General features: G+C 35.0%; 1 pseudogene; it reads left to right on the plus strand.

Moving 5' to 3' along the window:
• Positions 1-230: 230 nt before the first annotated feature.
• LOC113349759 lies at positions 231-1,072 on the plus strand (annotated as a pseudogene).
• Positions 1,073-15,990: the final 14,918 nt, after the last annotated feature.

The raw sequence follows: 15,990 nt of genomic DNA on the forward strand, positions 1-15,990 counted from the left end.
ATTAAAAAAGAACGGATAAAGTAATTAGGAAAGACGATCGAATAGTAAGACGATCGAATAGTAATTAGGAGGCAAACCCATGTGACTGCGAATAGGCAAGCAAATGTCTCTCCGCCACTCTTTTCATCTCCCTAAAATCATTTAGGTGCACCTATCTCACAACATATAGGCCATTATGGGTTTTAACAATGGAACTCAAACTCAGTTTAAGATCAAAGATTAGATTTGAATGGCCAATCAATTAGTACAAGATGCCTTTGGAATTATAGATCAAGTATCAAATTCGAGGTCTATCCGTTATTGATCAGCAAGTCCCTAGGTCCTCTTATCTTAACTACAAACTGTGATTAAGTAATGATGACCACAAGTTGTTGATATTGATCAAGGCAACAATTTCATGTGAAATCCGTCGTATAATGAGCCCACCTTTCGTTCAAAGACAACTCTTTCATCGTCACTCATTTCATTTCCGCATTAACTTCCCTCATCCTAGTCTCCTATATATATGCTCTCAAGCATTTCAATAAAACATCCAAAGTTACAGAGTTTTCATGGTATTTCTTAACACTTTCTCTCTCTCGTTGATCATCTAGCCTTCTACTTAAGAAACCTTGTTCTTAGTTCTCTTGCTCCTAATATATATTCTCAAGATGGGATTCAGTTTAGCTGCAAAGATTATCCGACGTTCATCTTCAAAAGGAAGAAATGATGACATGACCTTCATACCCAAAGGGCATTTAGCAGTTTATGTCGGTGAGACTCAATCCAAATAGAGATTCGTAGTTCCGATATCTTACTTGAATAATACTTCATTCCAACAACTTCTAAGCGGAGCAGAGGAAGAGTATGGGTTTGATCATCCAATGGGTGGTCTTACAATTCCTTGCGATGAAGACACATTCCTTGATCTCACTTCTGGATTAAACAGTTTTTAATCAAACAAATTATATTGAGATGTCTCTCCAATTTTGCAACTTTAGGCTAGTCATTAATTAGATCTTGTGTGAATATTTACTTACTTCAATTAATTGTTACATTTCTCAATGAGAAGGAACACTTGTATTGTTCTGAAGTTTTACCCCTCTTTTATGAAAAAAAAATAGGAACACTTTTGTATATTTTATTGTACACGAATGATCTTACCTGCTCTTATCAAGTACTTGGCAAAGTGACTGAAAAGACTAAAAATAAGGTTGATATATGCACAAAGTGATGCGTATTTAGAGCATGTTTTATGATGGAATTAGGGCTGCACATGGATCGGTTTGGATCGGTTTTGGCCTCACCCACCACCCGACCCACTGATGGCGGGTAACAGAAGTTGTCACCCGCAACCGACCCAACAACACAATGGGTCGGTTTTCACCCGACCCATTGTGACGGCGGGTTCGGTCGGGTGGGTGGTGGGTTACCCACCATAAAATAAAATGACGTTACATTAACAAGGAACAGAGTTATTGAGTATAACTGTATAACAGTATAAGTGTATAACAAAGTTGATAAAGCTAACAATAAAAAGGAACAGAGTTCAATTGTTCAAAGCTCAAAAGATAAAAGAGTGCATTACTATTGAGTATTTCCTACTATACTAAAGCCTAATATCATATAAAGCGACCAACAGTGAGTCGCTGCAAGCCTGCAAGTTTGTGGATGTTTTACCTCCGAATGGCTGAAAGCCTGAAATAAAACGAAGTCTGTAAATTAGTTACAGTAACAAAGATGAACTCAGAAAGATAAAGCTACTGACAATGACCCTTGGCGTCATTACCTTGTCTAAGCCAATAGGAATCAATCATCTATGAGTCTATGACGATAGAAGAAGCAGCAAGGTCATTGAAACTGAATAGCTCTGCAAGCGAAATGAACAATTAGAATGAATGAAAGGGTAGATGAATTTCTTGAAACAAGTAAAATAGCTCTGCAAGTGAAATGAACATTTTAGTTTATCCATCCACAACAACAGCAAGTACCAACACAAACTTGCCATCAGTACACCGGACAGTCACTGTAATTAGATGAAATAGTACACGGTAGCTACGCGTGCTTTACAGTTTTATTGTACTTCTCTTACATCAACGTTCTAAATATAGGATAGCTAGATGTCCTTCCTGCTATTCGAAGTCTTGAAGTGAAAAACCCCAAAAATTCTCTAATCAGTACACCACCTAATCTGAGCATTATCCTTCTAGATACTAATACAAACACAATACCATAAATTGAACATTAACGACCTCAATATAGAACACAAAGTTTAGACAGACATGACATAAAGCTTCACTACCAAAGGACCCCAATAACCAAAAGACCTCAATAACATAACGTCCAAACATAAAGCTTCACAACCCTATTTTTAGGTCGTTAACTTGAAAAACTCATATGCAAAAAATGATTGCCCTGACCTATGCAAAAAAACTACGCTTCATCATAATCTCAACATCCAAATTCAACTATAAGAACATATAAAATATCCTAATACTAAGAACATCAAGATAACAGACAATACACAGATCAAAGCAAAATCAAATATCAGACTTACAAAAATTATTAAGTTCAGTCCATATAAACTTATAAAAATCTCTAAGTTCAGAAATTATACAAAATTTCTAAGTTCAGTCCATACAAACTTATAAAAATTCTTAAGTTCAGACCATACAACTTATAAAAACTTCTAAGTTAAGAGATTATACAAAATTATTGAAGTACACCAATTTAATTCTAACATGTAGCTTCAACTGAGTCCTAGCGGTAGGGTTGCCGAAGGCCTTATGTTAACGACAGAAACATCCTCTCAACAAAGTGAGAATGAGCTACAAGTAGCTTTTGCGATTCACCGCTAGGACCATTTTTATCATGCTCAATGAGATTCTATCAAACTTCACCTAAACAATATAAAAGGAACCAAAATAAGCAAAACAGTTGGATATACCTTCTTAGTTTTCCTAAACCAACTCTGATTAGTTCTTCTTCAAACTCTAATGAACTGAACTTCAGTTCTTCAATCTTGACAAACCCTACCATGGAATAAAAAAAACATTAGATTCAGATAAACAACAAACCATAAAATGGAAAGGACATATAAAAGGAACCTAAATAATCAAAACAATTTCATAGTTGGATATACCTTCTTAGTTATTCTTAAACCAACTCTGACCAGTTCTTCTTCAAGCTCCAATGAACTGAACTTCAGTTCTTCAATCTTGACAAACCCTAACATGGAAAAATAAAATAAAGGGTATTAGATTCAGATAAATTGAGAGGTGCCTAAACACATAAACATTCAAGAATCCTTTGAATCTACTGATTAAACTCTTCATTACTGAGTTCTAACATAGTAACATCATACCAATTCATTCCAAACTGAAATTAAAAAACAACACCCTAAACAGATAAACCCTAAATTGAAAATTACAAGAAATCACATCATCAAAAAATTACAAGTTTACAACGGTTCCTAATCTTACCTTCCGTTATTGGTTTGCTTCTGGTGATGCCGATGATCCACAAAGCGAATCTGAGACTGAGTGAAGAAAAAAGAATGGAGTTGGAGACTTGGATGGAGATTGGAGTCTGTCTGAGAAGGAGAGAAGACTCATAAGAGGCCGCGGAAGAGAAGAGAAGGAAAATGCGATTAGGTTAGGTATTTTACTTTTATACATCAATTCAACGGCTCTGATAATTCATCCTAGGTTAGATCTAAGGGTCAGGAATCCTACGTTAGTTTTGGGCGGGTGGGTGGGTCGGTTCGGGTGACGGAAGTTTCTACCCGCAACCGGCCCAAAATAGGTGGGTTCTGGCGTGCCTCACCCATAGTCGACCCATGCCTCGGCGGGTTGGGTCGGGTGCGGGTATTTTTGGTCGGGTACGGGTTGGGTCGGCGGGTTGGGTCGGGTATGTGCAGCCCTAGATGGAACCCAACTTATTCCAAATTTGGAAAAAGCATGGAATGTCAAGCCTCAGGAATTTCAAATTGGTGTCATCCATATTTTTTGATGTAGGACATTTCGGCCTTAGTCTACAAATCATCTTATTTCCTTTCTAGTATTTCTCTTTATTTAGAACTCTTGTTATTTTAGGTATCTACTAGCCTATATAAACAGACATATGTTTGTCTTAGGGAATCAATCTATTATCAATCATAATATTATCATTCTTATTATTCGTTTCATACGAATTCTCTTTTATCTTTTCTTAATCTCTTTATCAATTTCGTCTATTTCACATCTCTTTCTTCCTTCGCATCACTAGCAATCCCCGTATTGTGTTCTTCTTCCTATCGGTTTTCTATTAGTTGGTATCAGAGCCAATGTTTATAGATTCTTATCTAGAAACCGATCCATAATCGCTTCCGCAAACTCAAAACCCTATCCCTTATAAAAAAAACAACAACCTAGTTTTCTTTTTCTCTTACGTTTTTGATCATGAAGAAAACAAAACTTGAAGACCTATTTATGGAAGATCTTCTGCAGCTTAGTCTAGAATTATCAACAAGGATTCAAAAATATAACGAGAAAATAATGAAGCTTCGTCGTTTTGTTTCTCTTAAAGTAGAAGAACAAAGGAAACTAAATAGGCTTTATTGTGTCAGAGAAGATGAAAAAGAGCTTCTTAAAGAAGTTAAGATTACTATCGCTAACCGTGAAAGGGATGAAGCTAAACGAGAATATAAACGTAGAATGGCTAAAATTTTTGGTAAGATAGAGGATTTGTTGTCATCTATGAGAACTGGAGCTGTTTCGGCTACATCAGTTGGCTCGAGGAAAAAACTAAAACTACTTATCAAAAAGAAGTAGTAAAACAACAGGCCTACAAGCTTCCATATGTTTTGCATGAAAAGCGTGAGTTGAATGTATCAGTTGATGAGATTAACACTACATCTCAAAAGGAGGATGAGGAATCATATGTTGATAAAGAGGTTTCGTTGTCGACTCCAGAAGACTCATCGTCTTCTAATGGTGTTGTAGTTGTTTTGGCAACATCAGATAGTGAAGAAGAGAGGGAAGTTATTAATGTTCCTAAAGTTTGGTATTCAACTCAGGAAGTTTTGTTATTGTCTGTGGGTGTTAAAGATGTTTCAACTACATCTCTTCCTAGAGAAGAAGAAGAAAAAGAAAATCAGGTAGACAAAGCTTTTCTTGTTTCCCATGAGAGTAATGATAAACCAATTACAAAAGCACAGTTTGAAGATTTTGTGTAATGTTTTATACAGTTTCATGAGGTCCCGTTTGAACCAGTTATTATAATTTCTTCTCAAATAGATAAAAAAAATCTGGTCGACAAAGGTGAGGAAGAAAATAAGGTTAATGAAGTTCTGTTTTCAACTCGAGAAGATTCAGCATCATCTGAAAGCAATGGAATTATCACGTTGATTTTGTTGACCAGGACTGTATTGAATATACTTCTCAGAATGAAGGAGATCGAGTTGAAAAGATTATGGATGATTCGTTAGAGCCTAACCGTAAGTCTTCAAATTTGGGTAAACCTAATGAGTTATTAAATCCTGATATTGGTTTATCTTATTTGTCTACTGTTGTGATCAGTCATTAAGTTCTTAATCAAGAGAAAGCATGTATGGTCTCTCACATATACCCTAAGAGCAACTGCAGTGGACGACTAAACCCAAATTTGGTGTCGAGTGGGCTGGCGTAGTGGGACGGACCATCGATCAAAATTTGATCAAAGAGTAAAACTCGGACCAAATTTGGTCGGGGATTAAGACCAAATCCAAATATAGTCGGGCGTTTATATAATGTCCGCCTACCCTACGGGCGTTGGTATAATGTCCGCCTGTAGCCGCGCGTTCGTAAAGTTAACGCCTGATGCAGGGCGTTGGTATAATGTCCGCCTGGACGGGGCGTTGGTATAATGTCCGCCTGGATGGGGCGTTGGTATAATGTCCGCCTGGATGGGGCGTACGTAAAGTTAACGCCGGACACCCAGGCGTACATAATGTTAACGCCTCTCTTGAGGCGTTGATATAGTCATGATCCCACCTTCACAAAGTTTTGAAAACTTTGCTTGGGGCGTTGTCTTTATCAACGCCCCATTTTTTTTTTTTTTTTGAACCCGGACGAACGTATAATCTCCGTCCCACATACCAGGCGTTGCTATAGTTCACGCCCCATACAGGCGTTATCTTTATCAACGCCCCATACCAGGCGTTATCTTTATCAACGCCCCATGCCAGGCGTAATCTTTATCTACGCTGGACGATGAAGCGGACTTTATATCAACGCGCGACCAAATTTACTCGTCACCCGCTACGCCACAGGACGGACTAAACCCAAATTTGATCTTTTTTTTTAGTCTTTGGTCTTTAGTTATGCTCGCACCACTATGGATGCTCTGAGAAGACAGACGTAACTGAATCTATTTACGAGGATTTATCCTATATGAATTCTTCCGTATTGTCTTATACGTCTGTTTATGCATATGAGAGTAGATCTTTGAAAGACATAACTATGGAAAATTACTCTGGAATAATGCGTGGTCGAATATTCTCGAACGCAGAAAGAGTATCATTGGTAGGAGATTTGGAAGTAAAGTTCAAAAATAATATTTCTGTCAGTGGGTTTGTTTTAGAACCTAATGGAATGATTGTTGTTTCTATCGATCAGGGGAAAGCTGCACATCTCACACCTAATTTGGCAAATAGAGTATTTGATAAGGGCAAAAGAGAAGCTTATTGTTATACGGTTCACTCATTTTTTGTGTCCTTGCTTGATAAGATGACAATTGTAGAAATTCAATCTCATGTTGTCACTTATAATTTAATTGCTGATGCCTTTGGAAGTTTGGTTACGTTATGGCTTGTGAATGCTACAACTGGTAGCTATGGAGGTTTAAATTGTTCAATATATGGAGAGCCTCTAATTGTAAATTTAGGGTACCGTCACACAGAACTTAAGAAAATGGTTACATTGCCGCCAGGGAAGTCGGTGATTTATAATTCTTTTCACTACTATGATCATGTTTATGGTCTCTCAATAAGTCAAAGGTACACTCCAGGTACTACTCCTATAGCACATGAGAACACTATAAGTCGTATTGGAAAGGTAGTTGGTGCAGTTCATACCAATCACATGGGCGTCAACAAGGTTGTATGCGTTACTGGATCGACTGCCACTAAAATCAGCATTGAGGTACCCATTACTCTCGCACTAGGGGAGGAGAACATCAATCTCATGAGCGCAATAATGAAACTCCAGAACTACTGAGGTTTTGAGGAATTAATGGGTGCTAGTATTACTAGTTCAGTTATTTTGAAAAATGGAGCAATTGTGGATCCATTCACGGCTGCCCATACTTGCTCTATTTGTTTCTCAATTGCCGGGGTTGGTGATAAGTTAGTCTGGACCTCGACTACTCATGATAATTCTTCTTTCCAATCTTTTCAGAAACTGTTGTCATGGGAGTCGTCTTCTCTTAATTATAATTCATTTTCATGGCGTAAATTCTGGCTATTCTCGACTAAGTGGACACGTCAGATTGGCATAAAAGAGGAAGAGTCAGTTTTGAATGATGGAAGTTCTTCACAATGGGTTTTAAACTCTGCCATACCAAACCAGCTTTTGACGTGGTACAACTTCGGTACATCTTCTGGCAATGACCCGGTCATATTAGACTTCACAAGAATGAGTAGCATAGGAGCATGGGTGGATGATCGGAGCACTGGTCATTTTCGAATTTGTGGCAAAACATCTCAGCAGCCGTACAATATCCCAGGCTTATTAATCGAATCAAGAGGTGACATTTTTGTGCTTTTTGAGGAGTTCAATATTAATTTAATTCAATTAACTATTGCTACCAAACAAGCAAAAGGCATATGTGCACACATAAACTATCTGTACGTATTGGGTCTTTCATTTTTCATGGATAAGCAAGCCAGCGATGGACCAGTTATTACTTATTGGAGATGGTTAAACGACATCAATTATCCAACATCTCATATTGATGCATTACCAATTGGAACGCTTCTAGATAATACAATTGACGCCAGAAAATACGTAGAAGACAGAAGATTGGATTTTATTTCAAAACAGAAATGTTGATACTAAAGTCAAGGAGGTATTTTTGGACCAGCGAAGAAATAAGTCAATTGAATGCACTTTCGAAGGTGTAGCTCAGAACTTGGGAGATACACGTGATGTACTCGTGGAGGTCGTTGTCGGCATGAGTTTCATTACCAATACTAGTGACATGACTTTTGTCTTTGATCGTGAGAAATTTAAGCACAACTTTTATCATGCTTTGAGACACATTTCTTGGATACTCTGGTTTATGATCTCTAGAGCTTCGAGTTTTGTGTTCGATCGTGGTAAGCCGGTAAACGTGGATTCTACAATTTCCATAGAAGAAAAGAACTCATATTTTGTGATGACAACTCGAAGTCTAACAATATACGGAGAGAGTGAAGTTTCTTTTACTAGTTAACTCAATGGCGAGTTTCTTTCTAGAAGGGGGGACTGATGTAGGACATCTCGTCCTTAGTTTACAAGTTATCTTATTTCCTTTCTAGTATTTCTCTTTATTTAGAACTCTTATTATTTTAGGTATCTACTAGCCTATATAAACATGCATACGTTTGTCTTAGGGTATCAATCTTTTATCAATCATAATATTATCATTCTTATTATTCGTTTCATACGAAATTCTTTTTTATCTTTTCTTAATCTCTTTACCAATTTTCTTCTATTTCGCATCTCTTTCTTCCTTTGCATCACTAGCAATCTCCGTATTGCGTTCTTCTTCCTATCGGTTCTACATTATTTTTTCCAAGCCATGTTTCATGGCTTTGTGGAATGATTGACGGTAAATTAATCATCATTGTTTTAATTCAATTTTTTTTTCTATTTACGAGATATAAAATTATATAAGTATGCGGATAATTAATTTTGGGAATACATTTGATTTTCTTCTTTTCTCTAATTTTCTTTATCATGGAATAAAAAATAAATAAAAGTCCATCAACGAAAGATGGTTTCCAGTTTCTATTCCCCTAATGAAATTGTAATCACCAAAAATTGGTATTTTCTTCTCTAATTTTTTTTTATAGAAAAAGAAAAAAAAATCCATTTAAACAGATTTGTGTTATCGCAATATAATTACCTTTATAGTAAATAATCACGTGCATGGTTGAAAATCTACGTCCAATTCAATTTGGTATCTTTGTCCGGTAGACAAGATCATGTGATTTAGCCATATGGTTTCTATTTGTTTTTTTTTACAAGAAACCCTTTGTCCGTGATAAAATGGATTGTCTATGCGACGACTATATAAAAGGATTTTTTCTTTATGTTGTCGATACAATTTTGGTATATCATTTAAATCAATTGGAATTTATTTTCTCCATTAATTCTTCAGGATGAAATGTAAATAAATTGGAATTCTAAATTATTTTTCAGCCAATGGTTCTATTTCTTGCAAGGGGCATTGATTGGTTTCTATTCCATACAAGAAACCATTATTAGTCAACCAAAAGTGGATTTTTTCCAAAAAGAATAACGATAATGATTGCTTTATGTTCTTAAAAAGAAACAGTTTCTCTATCGACCCTAGAATGAGATGTCGTTATTAGCGTATAACTTGATTACACGTACCGAAGAAACGAGGAATTGCTGCATTCCCGAAGGATATTGCGCAATTTTGATTTTTCTGGTGGTAATTATTCTCCAAAATTTGAAATGGTTCCACTTGTAGTTGAAATTGGACCCCAAAGATCAGTGGTTGCGTACCCAGCTTGTTAGCCTAAATCATTAGTCCTTGTAGTGACTATATTGATCTTGAAATTAATTTATTTTGTGTCCATAATTTCATTCTTAGATGAATAATTTATTTTTTCATCCCTACTAGGTCATACCTCTATTAGAGATTAATTTGTTTGCATATTTTATATATGTTTTATAACCAATTGATTTTGATTCCAAAAGTAATCCATAGTTGATGGTAAATATGTGTGTCTATTACGACTACATTGTTTTTATGTCGAAAGACATATTTCATATAAGTATATGTCTCAAATTAATCGGATAATACTTAGCGATTGTTTCCGTATATGAAACGAAAATATTTCTGCCATAATCAAGGGGAGTCTATACGTCACTGGACGTTAGTGTTCATTAACTTAAAAGTTGTATCAATTTCTCTCCCATCACGATCAAATCAACTAAAGATGTCATTATATGATTGGCGTGAAATTTCGTATTTCGTTTTTATATAAGCTTTGCCTCTTCAGAGGAAATCTAGTCACATATTAGATGATAAGTAGCGTTCTATAAGAGGCTACATGTAGTGCTCCAATCCAATTGAGTCTACCAAATTATGATTCATGTTCTCAAATTTAATATCTTCTCACTTGGTAATGATGGGATTATAATTCCCGCGGGCACTGGTACCAGTTGATTTAATTTTTTTCAAGATATGCATACGCTGCAAAATTTTGTGGTATCTTGAAAAGCTAAATATGGTTGAATATTCATTTACAGTAGCTACTGAAATAAATGATGGTGGTTGTGGACCTCTCTGCAGAGGAATATCGACATATGTGATTGGTTGGCATATAATCCAAATTAGATTGGATTAATTTCTCAATAAAACAATTTTGGATCCAAAACTTACACCTTAAAATTGCCAAGCCTATTACTTACAGGTTCGTGTAGTTATAACGCGTTATACGAGAAATATGTTTCTTTTTAGGATGATTTAAGGGTTTTATTTCTGCTCAAACCCTAGGATTGATTCAATAAATTTTTGTTATTTATGTATAGTGCTTTTGGCGTGGTAGTCCTTGAAGGACTCATATTGCATTTACACAAGATATGTGATTGGGAACATATTCAAATTTGTAATTCTTGTAGGATTCAAATTATATTCAGACATCCACCTGACTCGATTGTGTTAGGTTTTAACAGTCATGTATGTGTCTTTAGTAATTTGGTACAAAATCAAAAATCCGGATTAATTTGCTGATGTCAACGTTATAGGTCTCTTGAGGAGTCCTTAAAAACACAAAAATCCACGCTTTAGCAGCATGAATATTATTTTTCTTAAATCTGCAGTTAAAATACTATTCTTGCTTAAAACTTGTCTATGATATAGACTATAGTCATGATTTGGTGCTTGTTTTCTATAACACTCATATAGTTGAGTTAATTAGCATCCATATTTATGTCAAAAGTTGTACTCTTCTTCATTCGTTTCAGGTTTTGTCCCATGTGGTTTTCCTGACAAGGTTTTAACGAGGCTAAATCTCATTGACGTTTAATTTTCTTTCAAAAATGTTGATTATTATGCTCTTTTTCCTTTGTCCAAATTTTTTCCCATTGTGTTTTACTGGCAAGGACTTAGTGAGGCAAATTTATTCAACATGGTGGTCATCCAATGGGAAGTTGTACGTATTTTGGTTATTTGGTGGATTCCCACCATTAACTAGGTCATTTTGTTAGACCACATCAACATAACTATCTCCTGTGAATTTGGATATCATTCTGATCCATATAAAGTATGACTACAAATTTTGTACACCTATGATACTGTTAATGCGTATTGGCACTTCGTTGAAGAGACTACATCAACTACTTCTGCAAATCATCTCCGAGAAGCTAGCAATCCAAGACAGGAGTCCTGAATGTATTTAAGAAGCGTGAACACTCGAGAACACTACCATTAGAAGACTAACACTATAGAAGACTTCATCAACTGGAAAACTTCTCACGAAAGCATATCTCCAACATTCAAGAAATTCGTTTATCGAAATTAGCCCGACTCGAAGATTTCAAGCCAAGATTTAACTGAGGTACTTATCAGGGGGAGTATCAAATTAGAAAGTATTTTACTGGACTATCACGTTGTACTCTTTTTCCTTCATCAAGGTTTTTCCCACTGGGTTTTCCTTGTCGAGGTTTCAATGAAGCAACATTTGCATGTCCAAATCTTTTGTAAGTTTTCTCAATTGTACTCTTTTCTTTTCGATCACGTTTTGTCATTTTGGAATTTCATCAAGGGGAATGTTATAAACGTGTAATTATGTTAAGAATATCTAGGACAAATCCCGTTTATTATTGGGATGCCCTTGTGTCTAGCCCTATAAATAGAGGCTCTAACGTTAGTCTATTGTACACATGAATAAGAAATCTCTCTCTTCTTTTCTCTATTTTGTGTTTCCTTCTCTATTCACAATAGATACATAATTATAAACATCATGGCTAACGCATATGACGATGGGAAAAAGGAAGATATGGTGTTACAGTAAATATGGATGGTAATTAATATTACCTGTCATAATATAATGTATAGATGTTATGCAATGCCATATAATCTGTTTATCAATATAGTTCCCTGAAACTTTAGCTAATTAATAGCCACGGGAAGAATTCGTTCAAAATACGAAGAATAAGGAGTTGTAGAGTGCTAAAGACTTACAACACTATATCACACAAAAATTGAGATGTCTCTCCAATTTGTTAACTTTAGGCTAGTCATTAATTAGATCGTGTGTGAATATTGACTTCAATTGTTACATTACTCAATGAGAAGGAACACTTGTATTGTTCTGAGGTTTTTACCTCTTTTATTAGAAAAAAAAAAGGAACACTTTGATGATATGATATTCTTTTCTTTTATTCATTGTACATTTTGTAGTATACGAATACTTTTCAAATACTTGACAAATACTTCATATTTTATTCATTATGTGCCCTTATCAAATACTTGACAAATTGGCTGAAAAGACTATAAAAAGAAGGTTGATATCCGTGCAAAGAGATGCCTATTTGCAAATTTAAAATATACTCATATCAAATAAAAGAGGTCAAATTGGCAATAAAGAACTGATTATATTGCTGAGGAAACAAGGTAATGTGATTAACCTACATTGTCCACGTAAATATTGTCCAATGTACGTTTTTTTCTTTACTAAAATATTTATGGTAAAGAGATATTGATCGCTTGGTTTAAGCCGAGCTAAAACAAATTTTAACTATCCAGTAAGATCTCCATATATTAATAAACTATATATATTAATAAAAAATCAAAACCCCAACTTGGGTCAGTTATAAATGATAATAACCTCCACATTTTAATATTAATAGCTTTTTCTAGTCCCGTTATAAGGAATTTACCTCCACATATTAATATAATCGTCACTACAGGAAACTTTTAGATCTTGTTACATCAAAACTTAAGATGAAACAATATATTTATTTATAGTTGTTTGAGAAAAGAATGTAACTTTTTGAATTCTTATCGCATACTTTGATTGCGGATGCGAAAGACCTCATTACTAGAAGCCAAAACATTTACAACTTTTTGAGCATGTTTAAAGCTTCTTGGCATAAAAAATTTAGTATCTTTGTATTATCATCATCAGGATTATCTTCCTCCTCTTCTTGTCTAATTCCATCGTTCTTCGATTAAAGCATATACGACCTGTTGCTCATTTGGATGATTAAGGAAAATATTCATATCCATTACCATTTACATACTTTGAATCAGTATACCTCCCTATATTAATAAACTATATATATTAATAATAATTTTATGAAGTCCCACGACTACTAATATTTGAGGTTTTTACTGTATTTGGTTTTATACAATGGACGGTTGGATAGGGATTGATCAATGATCAGAAATTTAAGTGCAAAATTAAGTCAAAAAAATGAAGTTAAAAAAACAAAGTTTATTAAGGACCCATAATTGGGGGATACCTTCACAAATTGGGGATACTAGTATATATATAATTACCCTTGAGTATCCCCAAACAACATATTTTGAGTTTAATTTTAATTTTTAGGGTTAGTATAGAAATTAAAGGAAAAAAAAAGAGGGTTTTGGAAGATTTATATGATATGAAAGATTCTAGTGAGAAATTTGATGTTGGGTAATCCTCATCCTCTGTTAGCTTTGTTCTTCATCAAAACATCGAAAAGAAAAAAACATGAGTCGGCATTATATTCAACCAACAAATCGATACCAATTGAACTGTCGGCATTGAACTCGTCATGAGAGCAATGCCGACCGAGAATAATAATCCAGATATTTCAACTACTTTAGTAGTCTTTTCCATCGAAACACATTATGTGCCAGTTATCAGTAACAACACTCTTTTTCATGTCTGCGAGAGTGGCTTGGACATCACGGGTTAGTGATGCGCCCCACCAAGTGTTAGTCCCTTTTGAAATCCAAACCATTTCGATCATTAGAAAATCTCACTAAAATACTCTGTTTCTTTTATTTATTTTTTGATCGCCTCTGTTTCATTTTTATTGAAACTAGTATTTTTTAGTAGTATATAACATGGAAGAAGAAAATGTTTGTAACAACATTCTTTTCATGGATCTCCGTCTTTGCTTGTTTCGTTTCCACTTTTATTTCAAGAATCGAGTCAATCATTGAATTGGAGAAACTCCATGATCATCTAGAGATTTGATGATCTTTTTCTCAGTTAAAACATTAAACTTTTGATGAATTTGGTTATTCCCCAATTCGATTACAGATAATACGGTTATTTCATACCTAAAAAAAACCTTAACTTAAATCCAACCCTATAACATGGAGTATCCCCCAATTTGTAAGAGTAACCCCCAATTATGGGTTCTTTATTAAGAAAAACAATTCAATCACCACGAAAGTGAAAGAACCGAACAAAAATACAGAAAAACTCAATGTTAGAAATTAAAAAAACACAACTAATGCCACTAATGCATTACTGCATCCCAATTATACATGACTATGTTAAGGTGAATTTCATTAAAAATATCAGTAGAAACACACCAATTGTAGATAAATATTTTGGAATTTTGATAAACTGCCCCACTTCTAATTACCGGTTTAATAAACTGCCCCCGTTTTTTTTCAACTTTTCAAAAGTGCACCTCTGTTTCTTTTTCCATCCAGAGTCAACATTTCTGGTCAACCAGGTCAAACACTAGGAATAAAATTACATCCCTATCCTTTAACCTTAGTTTTTATGACCTATAGAGAGATAAGATTCATTCTCATTTTTCTCTTCAGTTGTAAACACGTCGGTCTGCTATGATGTGGTAATGGCGAAATTGGTGAAAGAATGGAGAGATTCAGAGACGAAAAAAAGGTGATTTTGTGGATGAATAAAGATAATGGTTTAATGGGTTTGTTGTGAATGTGTTGTTGATTACAAAGAATGGAGGATTCGATGGAATATTTTTGAATCAGATATAAGAAGCTAGGGTTTGTCAATTCAGTTAAATCCTTATGAAGAAAGAAAAATATGTTGTGATGTGTTGTTGATTACAGAAAATGGAGGATTTGAGTTAAGTATCGAGATTGAAAGAGAAGTTAGCGGCTAGAGTTTTTGTCAAGAATGATCGTGAAGATGGAGATGGAAATTGGGTTTTTTGTTGTGTAGAGGTTCATGTAAGATTGAAGAGAGGCATGATCGAGATTGAAGAGTGATGAGGGAGATATCGCTGCTGTGTATCGATTCAGTTTGATTTCATTACGTTGTGCTGAAGTTGAGAATGATGCAGAAATTAGGCTCGAGTTTGGTTGAATTTTGGATGAACTGAAATGGGTATCTAGTGAAATTAGGGTTTGATATTCGTTGTTGAAGAAATTGGAAAGATGGGTTTGCTTCGAATTTGAGTTCTAAGTGAGACTGAAGTGTTCATAAAGGGTTTTGTTTGGATTTAATTTTGGAGAGATATTCATGGCCGGAGTTGCAGATGCAATTTTGAAGGTAGCTTTGATGATGAATCAAAAGGTCTGAGATGCAGATAGGTTTAAAATGGTGGTGTTCTGCAATTGGTGGTGGTATTGAGATGTTGCTTGAATGAAATGGGTTAAGCTGAACTGTAGAAGGTGTATCTCAGCAAAAACAAGAAGAAGGGGTTATGTGTTGGTGGTGCTGTATGGATTGGTGTGGTGTTGTTTGAGTTAAAAGTGCAGAAAAATGTGAACTGAATCTGCGTAGATGAATGCCTAAGTTTCAAGTAAAAACTTCAGGTGAAGATGATGTTT

The sequence above is a fragment of the Papaver somniferum genome, chromosome 2 (assembly GCF_003573695.1).
Source record: "Papaver somniferum cultivar HN1 chromosome 2, ASM357369v1, whole genome shotgun sequence".
Taxonomy (NCBI): Eukaryota; Viridiplantae; Streptophyta; class Magnoliopsida; order Ranunculales; family Papaveraceae; genus Papaver; species Papaver somniferum.